Source organism: Oryzias latipes, chromosome 2 (genome assembly GCF_053564925.1).
Source record: "Oryzias latipes strain Hd-rR chromosome 2, Olatipes_Hd-rR_3.1".
Taxonomy (NCBI): domain Eukaryota; kingdom Metazoa; phylum Chordata; class Actinopteri; order Beloniformes; family Adrianichthyidae; genus Oryzias; species Oryzias latipes.
In genome coordinates this window covers 13,013,631-13,024,085 of record NC_136238.1, presented here as the reverse complement: position 1 = coordinate 13,024,085, position 10,455 = coordinate 13,013,631, and positions in this window count along the sequence as shown.

The window sequence follows — 10,455 nt, the reverse complement described above, 5'->3', positions numbered from 1 at the left end:
TAATGCATGAGGACATAAAAATAAGCATCTGGTGAGTGGGAATCATGTTTTTAAAGGTGATATTTAAACAGTTTAGGGTCAACAACTTGTTTCAGTTACTCATACCTCCTCTTGAATCGCACGGCATCTCACATTCTCCAGGCCCCAGTCGACAAGTTCATTACAGTTTAAAAAAAAATGACAATAACTAACAACATTAAGTTAGATGTGTTTGTTTAAAAAAACAGGAGATGACATTATGCCAACTGGTGGCAGAAGTGTGATTATTTAGCTTATTTTATTGCCTGGACATCTTGCATTGACTGAGTTGACAATGAGCTCCATCTGTTAGACGGCTACAGCTCGGATAAAACGGGGTCACGCAATGGAAAAATTACCCAGAGCTCAGCAGCAAATTTGCTTCAAAAAAAGTTCAGTCAAAGTTCGTACCCAACTCTGATGGGATTGAGTGCTCTGGTTCACACACAGTGAACGGTGACGGACTGTAACTCTGGTAAGTAAGTCTACTGATCTATAAACACGGTCTTTGTTACAGAGGTTCTGGTCCAAGCAAAACTGGTACACGCACAACAATTCAGTCCTCTAAAACAGCAGTTCCCCTAACCCTTGGGCCACACAACGTTGCCGGTCTGTGGGTCACTTGGTACGGGATGGTAACGTAATTTTTCTGACTCTAAAGGAAGTTTTATTTTGGAAAACTTCCAGATTCTGTCCACAACATCCATCTATGACGTACTCTGGTCACGTTGTTTTGTCTTAAATACATCAGCTACCTTATTTTTAAAAGCGACTGCTCTGACCGCTAAACTAAACACCCCAATCTCGCAAAGTTAATAAAAAAACAGACGTCTTTGAGGAAAAAGGAGCCATTGAGGAAGGGATTTTGACTTCAAAGTAAAGGAAATCTGCTATTTACAATATGGATTTATTGAGATAGTTGTTGTTCGCCAGGGCCAGATATAGACCTGAGCAAGAGGAGGAAATGCCCCCCCTATTGTTGTAGCTGTTACTCCAAATGTGATGACCTGCAAGAATCTAAAATTGACCAAAAAATTAAAAGAATTATAAAAGACAAAAAAACTATAACGACTGAGAGAGTAGTAGTGACAGAAGAGCATTCAACATAAAACTTACAAGGCATATCAAATGGATTGAAAGAGAAGGTAGATATGAACTAATATGAAGATAGCATTGTTTTGGTACCAAGCCCACTTTGCATTTATGCAGCGACTGACTCTAATGTTACACGTATGTTGATAATAAGGTTGCAGACACGGTGGATTCAAGTTTAGTAATTCATTAAGAAAATGCCAGTTTTACAACGGTGGTGTCATTTTACTTTGCTTTATTTAGACCGACGGACGGACAGACAGATACATAGACTCTACTTTGAGGTTTGAGGAAAAATCTTCATCTCATTTTAATGAGTCCAACACAAGATCTAAATTGAAACCGCCTGCAAATATTTACAGAGAATGAAGATTCCATCAAATTCCCTGTGCCAGTCCCCAGCCTGGATAACAAAAAGGGTCGTGTCAGAAAAGGCGTCCGGTGTAAAACTCTCTGCCAAACCAAAGGTGCAGATCAGTGAAAGCTGATTCTCTATGCCGACCCCTGACAGGATGCGCCAGAGGATAAATAAAATCAACGAAGATTCAATAAAAAATAAAAAATAAACTTTTGGATTTGTGGAAACCATTAAAGGGACATTACACCAGAGCTAATTCTGGCAGAAACTTAAGCACAAAAAATTCTCCTCTGTATTAAAAAAAATACACAATGAATAAAATAAAATAAATGAAGATTTATAAATTTAATTAAGTCTGAGCCAGAAATTTAGTTTTCAGTGTTTTATTGCCATTCTATGAAAAACACAAACTATTAAATCTTGACTTTATTGATTTTTTTAAAATAACCAAACTTCAAGTATCTGTTTTCAGAAAACAGAAGATTAAAACTAATTCATTCTGTTTGGAACATTGTCTGACATTACAGGTCCAAGCTCCCAGGTGAACCAACAGTCCCCTCAGCAGTAGTGATGTCAGCAACGTATGCATTTAGGCAGAAAACAGGTCAAAATACAGTTCGCTACAAACCAGGAAGCAAGGACAGATAGAGGCGGATTAACAGCCACTAAATACATTTTGCACATGTTGCATGGATGATAAATGGTGATACATGAATATGCGTGAGAAAAAGTGAAAATAGGTGTGGTCTTTATGTGAAATATTTGACAGATATATTTTAAGAAGTACGAATAAACCGCGCAAAGAACAGGATGTAGAACGCTGTTTAATTTGCAATTCTTTAGTGATTTGCGCTTTAATAACATAATTTGGATGGGATATTTGCGCTGTAGAGGCGATATAAAAGGTATTCATTGGTGATACATGTGAGTAAAGTCCATTAGACATACATGCTGGATTTGTTGTGGAAAGGCACATATTTGACTATGCATCTTGCAAAAATCACACACAATTGCGTAAGATTTATAAAATAATTGAATAGAAACAACACAAAATATGCATAAACCCCATCTGATCAGTGTTAACAGATAGCAGAATATGGAGGGGAGCAGGAGCTCAGCCATGACTCTTTAAACCGGTTGGACTGTCATAAAAAGTTGGAAACAGCTGACAAATCAAACTCTAGTGGCTTTTCTTGTAATATGAAAGCAGCTTATGGGACCAAAAGCCTTTAAACCTCAATTAACAGAAGCAACTATTATACATCTCAGTCATAGTGTTTGCATATTTTGTCCAGCAGGACAGGCCTCCAGTTTCTGGAGAGGACGACACACTCTGGAGTACCGGTATCTATTTATTCTAGGGTATCATTTTTGTTTAGAACTCATCCAGAGAGGAGTGAAAGCTCAGCACTTCCCTAACAACCGTTTCACCCTGCAGCCCTCCAGCCTCAGCAGCCTCGGCGCGTAACCTCAAATCAGAGTCACTGCAGATTATGCGGGGAGCAAATCCGCGGATAACAAATGTCATTTTATTTTGTTTGTGCGGCTCTGCTTAATTCCGTTTATTCTCGCCAGACCAACCGTTTCATCCCAAAGCTTTTTTTTTTCTAAATGGATTTCATATTCTCCCTGGCAAGAGGCAACACATCTGTTGACATGACAACCGTTTAGTCTGATGGAGATGAGGCTTGTCATCGGCAAGTCTATCTCATCTCCCCGAATCCCCGCCACATTTAGATTCTGACTGAAGTCCCCCACCCCCACCCTTTCGCCCTGACGCCAGACATCCACTGGAGTAAAATGGCGTGGGTCTGCTCCATCTCATTTGCTGCTCCTATGAGCCGTCCAGCTCAAAGGACGTTACCGAGATTTGCTTCCAGCTGACGCACGGGAGCAATATCCAGGAGATTTGTTCTAGAGTCAGTCAGTATCACATTTTGTTTGTTTGTTTTTTTGTGTCTCTGGATTGGAGTCGGATTCATGGACAAAAATTACACATAGGGCAGTTCAGGTTATTTTTCACTTGGGATCCAGCAGGTTACCTCAAATTGTGGGAGTTTTTTTTTTTTCAGTTTCCACAACTCTCACAATGCGTCCAACCCGCACTCACTGCAGTTTTGAGTACTTCTGAACGACCCCGTGCTTTAAATTGAATTTCAAAGTAGTCACAATGTGTCTAGAGCCAGCGTAAATCAGTCTTGATTCAAGGGGAAATGCACCAAAAAAGATGAAATAACTTCTTGTAGGAAATAGATTGTGATTTATGGTGGACTGAAACCAAAATCGGACTCTCTGTCAGATCCTGTGTGTAGTGTTGGAAGAAGGAAAATTCAAGTCAGGGTCTTTGTTTGCTTTGTTTTGTGTCATATTAGTGTCATCAAGTTCAGGTTGTTTATCATTCTCAGCTGACTTCATTCAAGTTAATCGTCCTCAGGGTTTATAAGTGTTTGCTTTTTCAGATCACCTGCTTGCTTTTGCTTTTTGTGTCTTCGTTTTATCAACTTGTGCTTGAGTTGAAGTTCTTGCCATCAAACCAGAACACCAAAATGTTCAATTTTACTCATTGTTTTTTGTCTTAGAGATAGTTCCAAACCATTATTTTTGAGTTAGAGTCTCAAAAATTTATGCTGTAGTCCATAAGGGGTCTTAACTTGACTTGATTCTGAGGTGAAAGTCTAATCTATATAGTCCCAAGTGGAAGTCCTTGTAAACCAAAACTTAAGACTTGACCCATTCATTTTTAAATATCAAAAGTGATGTTTGAAGTTGTTATTCTTAGAAAAAAACTGTCCGAGCCCAAGGTTGTAATGAGAAATCATAGTACTAAGTTTAAAAAAAAATGGACTTGGATTCTCTTTAATTATTAAAGAGCAGGGGCGGAGCCAGGGGGGCCCGGTGAGGGTGAGCAAAATCCTTTGCACCCCCTCATCCTTTTAGATTTATCGACAGATGCAGAACTTCACGTCTGACAAATTGGTGTTTAGTAGAATTTTTACATGCCTATATAATGACTTCAAGATATCCAATCATACAACAAGAGCTAATAAAGTCCACATTATCAGTCCTCCCCTGCCGTGTTTGACAAGGGGGGGTATTTTTGTTCAAATTTAGATTTTTGCTCCACAGTCAGGTTTTTTTTTTTAGGTGAACATTACTCAAAGTCACTTCTACACCCATCAGAGAGGCACCGCTCAGTCTCCAGTGGCTGTTTTCATCACTCAGAACTTCGTTGACTTTGCACAGCTCAGAGTCAAGCTGTCCTCTTGCAGAACGTCTCATAGATTACATCTGGGAAATGTTTGACTTTACAGGGAGCTCGGGTCTGGAGATGTTGTGATTAAAGACTCAATTTCCTACAGGTCAGTGTGGTGCGAAAGCGTACAGTATTAACACAAACTGATGGAGTGTCTGTGACACATGCACTCTGGCTCACAGGCAGAGACCTGTGGAACAGAGATGATGAGATGAAATATTCCCATCACAGATGACAATTTCAGCTCCTCGTATGCTGAAAATTCTGCTTATTCGCGGTCCTGTTCATGTGGAAGTCGAGGGAAAGGCCCGCAGCAGACCTCTATTAACAGCTAAGCCTTGAAATGCTGCCATCCGGCATTATCCTCACGGCACAGAAAGCCCTGCCATGCCTAATCCCGGCACGGGTCTCATGTGGAAAGCTTTTCAGAGTGACAGCTTTTAATGCAGCTTGGGTTTGTTGGGCTGCTGCCCTCTGAAGCCTGTCTGTTCTTCTCTCAAGCAGATTCTTTTGTAAAAAGCGATTGACAGAAACGACGTGTTTTCGCACCTACAATTTGGATGGTCACTAAAACTAAAATGTAGAATTCATTTAGGAACACCACGGTTATTCCTTCTCTATTTTTTTTTAATCTATAATCTGTAATTATAAAATCTTAGAAATTTCCCAGAAGTCTCTGCGTAAAACTGGTGTGCATCAACACTCACTAGCTTGGCAAATACAGACTAAAATGCATTCTATCTCAGCAATTTGTCATTTGGAAAAAAATCAAAATTACCGTATGTTTTCTATAAATCATCCAAGTTTTCGTTATCTAAACCCGGTAGATTCACAAATAGATTTCGGGAAATGTTCCTGACATCTTTGCCGTTTAAAAAGAAAAAAAACAATAGAAGCAGGGTGAAATACATGAAATTCCAGAACACTAGTGTATATTACCATTAATTATTAGCTGTTTTCAATAAAGTGATAAAGGAATTTACCAGGCTCTCAACCATAGTCTGTTCATACTTTTGAAGGGACTTCACCATGAAAACATACATGAACTTTCAACTAGCAAACTAGAAATAAGACAAAAGAAAAAATGTGTAAAATCTTGAAATGAGAATTATGCTAAGCGTGTGTGTGTGTGTAGGTCTTAGGGATGTCTTGTGTGTGAAAAGGTGTTCAAGAAGTGATGAGTTTGACAATGGGTCCTTAAAGGTGTAGGAGGGATGCTGGTTTTGCTCAGTTCAGGTCATTTGAGTGGCAGAGTTGCTTCTTTCTCCAAAATTAGTGACCAAAATGTACGAGTTGCAAAGCTGACCGGGCGAAAAAACTTAAAATTTGTTTCAAAATAAAAGCATCAAAAATGTAAAAAGGTGGGAGTTGGTTTATGAAATTAGGTGGAGACCAAAAATGTTGAAAAATAATTTGACAAAAAAGGACGTGTGGAAAAACTCTAGCTTAATTTTAAGACTTGAACAAGAATAGAAAAAGGAGAACTTGGTTTCTCCCCAAGCATTTAAAGCAACAAGAATTTCAGAAAGATCTAAAATTCTAAAGGAAAGTGAGGAAAAAATTAAACAAATCCGAAAAATAAAAAAGTCTAAACTCTTTCTCCTTGTGCCGAGTCCTTAAGCTTCAAAGGCGGAACAGGTTTAACCAATCCATGCATGAGTTGGGGTCCTTACACGACCAGATGTGGTTACCATGTTCCAATGAATCTGAATATGCAATTATCCGGGGCGTAATCTAAGTCTGGGTTCTGAGTGCGTCTCTTAATTACTGGATTAAAGAAGGCAGTGGTTTCCATATAAAACAAAGTTTGAATCAAATCTTTGTGTGTTTGTCACAAATTTGGTGTTTAGTAGAATTTGTACATGCCTATATAATGACTTCAAGATGTCCAATCATACAAAAAGAGCAAATAAAGACCATATTATCAGTCCTCCCCTGCCGTGTTATTTTTTTGTGTCAAAAATAATATGCTTCATACTTCACACAACAGAAAGTGTTAATAATTAAAACAGGATTATTTCATTGGTTTTGGTCGCTAAGGGGTCGATGCACTTCATTTTGTGATGACCAAAGTTCGGTAACACACATTTCAAATGGACACCAAGCCATTCGCTCTTGAAGCTTTAAAGAGATCTTGTGCATGTTAGATAACCTTATACAGAAGATCTGTGTCTTCTAAATGTAATAGAAACTTACTTAAAGTTTACACAAAAATGCTTGCGGCCTTCTGTCATGAATTCCTGCAGACCTTATTGAAAACCTTATTGAAATCTCACTTGTACTTCAGTTTCCATCTTAAACCCTCACACCTGCTTGTACAAGATTTTAACAACAAACGTCTGCAAACTATAAGGGAAAGTGAGTATAAGTGTTCACATTACTTATTTTGGCAATGATAATGAAACTAATGATAATATAACTTTACTTAACATTTTTATAGTCTATTTATTTACATCTGTAGCTACGTTTTCAATATAAAAAAAACAAATAATGAAAGAAGGTGTGTTTTTTTCTTTTAAAGAACATACGAATAATTGAAATCTTTTGAGGGGTTTTTTCTTACTTACTTACGAAAACAAAAAAACAGTGCTATCCAAGGGCTGCAACTTGCTGAACTAGCTACAAGCATTGTTTATAAGGCTGTAGTCCCCAATTTAATTAAATAAATCCTTACCAAAAATAACTATTGCCTGCAACGGCAAAGATGCTGGGACCATAAATCTTGTTGGAACATGCCGAGGAATGCTCTTTTAAAAGTGTAAGACATTCACAATATGACTATTCTGCTTGAGCACAATTTTAAAGTCTTATAAAATCAAATTATGAGGTTCATAAAATTTACCTATAGTACTGCTATAAAAGTACCGAATCTAACTGAGGAGGGGGAGAAATTAATTTAGACATGCTATAAGGAATCTTATTTTTCTTCACAATGGTGCTCCCAAAAGTGTAGCCTACAACAAGCCTCTAGTGGTTACTTTTGTGAACAACAACTATGGAGGGAAACCGAAACTCGGGGACATTACTGCCTGAACCACTAAAAATTTAGATTTCAGTACTTTGTTTCATACATGTCAGTCACTTGTGTTATTCAGTTCTCTGGCAAATCGTTTTACCTATCCAGCGATTATGAGCGGGCTTAAATATGAATGTATGAGGCTGTGAGGGTGGGCGGAGCTTCTGTCAAAACGCCAAATGCATGCACTAAACTAGACTTGCAGGATAAGAGTAACGTTTACAACTCTCCAGAAAAAAAGGCTGTTGTGGGATGAGTGGTAAAATGTGTGTTCAGAGATATATATACACAACAAATGTTTCAATAACTAAACTTGAAACTAATACAATTAGTCATAAATAAAGTTGTTTTTTTATGAATCTACAAATGCACTATATAAAAATGTGTAGATATTGTGGATTTAAAATTGTTGGAAATTTTTAAAAAGTAGTTTGCTCTGAAGAGTGCAGTTTAAAAAAATAATAATAATTTGAAAGGTATCTTTTATGTTTGAATCATGCAAAACAAAAAACAAAAAATGAGAATATCCTTCTGCTTACAGAACAAAAACGTATCTTAAGTAAAAAATCTTAAATTACTTCACCCTGTAAAAAATTAGATTACTGTTAAAATGTAAAAGTATTCGTGTATGTATATGAATATGCATTTGTATACAATAACATGTATGCATTGCTGTAGTTTATACTATGGTCCAGGTGAATACTCAATTCTGATTGGCAGACTGGAAGAAGTTCTGGTCACATGGCTCAAATGGTCTAGATCACTGCTCCGGCTGGCCAAAATGCTAGCTGGTAACCATAGCAACTGAACTGATGCATTGTTTTCATCATGACGTTTAGCATGTACCACTTTCTTTTGCTGCTGCTTTGCAAGTACGGTGTGGGTTTTGTACCCGTTACCATGACCACGCATCAAATAGTCCACTTAATTGTTAAAAAAACGATTTCAAACCTAAAAAAGAAAAAGATGAAAGTACTAGAAAAAAAATTGAATACTTGTTTCTTTCATAAGTGGGATAATGGCTTTTGAAGTGTTCATTGTCAGAAATGAACAGGACTTCACAGAAGCTTTGCATCGGACGTGTCAGGGTTCCGCGTCGTCCTGCTAATTTCCAATAACGCACACCTCACCTGGCATCATCGCTTCCAAATGTCACGCTTGAAGAACCAAATAAACTTCACTTTAAACCACCTATCTCTAACAACAACTCTCTTCAATCAGTTTCACTGTTAAATGTGCTTCATTCCGGAAGTGAATGGGTTTAGAAATTACACTTCTTACATAAGTAAATAAATACTTTTTTTTTTTTAAAAAACCCTTCCGTTGTTTTTCATCTTGTGATATAAAATAAAAAACTTGGGGGTTTTTTTCTGGATGATAATAACATATTGGACCACAAAGATCTGACATGAACAAATGTGTTCTGTATGACCTCATCTCCATTTACTACAATAAATTACAGTTTGCATTATTATGTTGTGGCTCAACTGCATTAAATAAATAAATATATGTCAAGCTAAACAACAGGGATCTGTTACATTTTAAAGTTGTCACCAGAAATGCCTTTTCTTTCTTTATGCTGTCATCTCTGAATACCATCAAGAAGCCTGTGCATCAAAGATCAGGAGAAGTAATCAGAATATCAGCGCTGAGGATGAAAGCCCAGCAGACTGGGAGAATGTTGATGAGTCTGGATGCACATCAGAGCTCCCGCTGGACCACATCCATGTGTGGAGGCTCACCTCAAAGGAAGAGCACACGCTCTGCATGCATGAAGCCCCGTCGCTAAGCCCCTCTTATTTCAAAGGTGTGGTCAAATCAGATGAAGCAGGGAGGCATCCTTTTGGGATCTTTGTCATGCTGACCTGACAGTTAGAACCACAAATTCCCAATGGTATGGCAGTTCTTTAAAACCTGGAATACTTTGGAACTCAGAGGAGTTTATAGTCAGTTTAGTAACTGATGTGTCCAGTGAGGGAAAAAAAACAGACCCAAATCATTATTCCTCCCGATCATGCAGGAGAAAAGAATAATTAGGATTTGTGCCCGGCCGGTGCCTGGTATGAACATGGCATGTGACTGTGGTATAATGTTTAAGTCAAGGGTCGGCAATCTTTGACAGTAAAAGAGCCATTTGGGTCGGTTTCTTACTGACCAAAACCAAACGAGACCGGCAAAGTCCCACTTTAACGTTTGAAAAAATACAATTTATGGCCATTAAGCCTTTTATTTATAAAATGTAGCTTTTAAAATAGTTACAATTATTTATATTATCATATTTTTCTATATGTATAACAACTTTAACTTATTTTACTTTAGGCAGCAACACATTCAAGTTCCTTTCAAAATAAAATACTTCCTGTGTCAAATAACTAACTTAAATTTATCAAAGCATTTTTTCCTTAAAGCCAAAGAGCCACAATGGAGATATTAAAGATCTGCAAGTGGCTCGGGAGCTGCAGGTTGCAGACCCCTGGTTTAAGTGAATGAGGTAAAGTTTTTACAGGTTTGAATGAGGTTTACAGAAGGCTGACATTCACTGAACAGTCACAGAAGCACGACGGGGAATAATTGGGAGCAGAAACAGTGTGTTAAAGAGTGTGTTGTACTTGTTAATGAACAAGAGGATGTTCATTATTTCCTTTAGCCCTCGTCAAAAAATAAACCAATTGGAACACTTTAATCTCGGCGTGCATTCCACATTCAGTCACTGTTTTG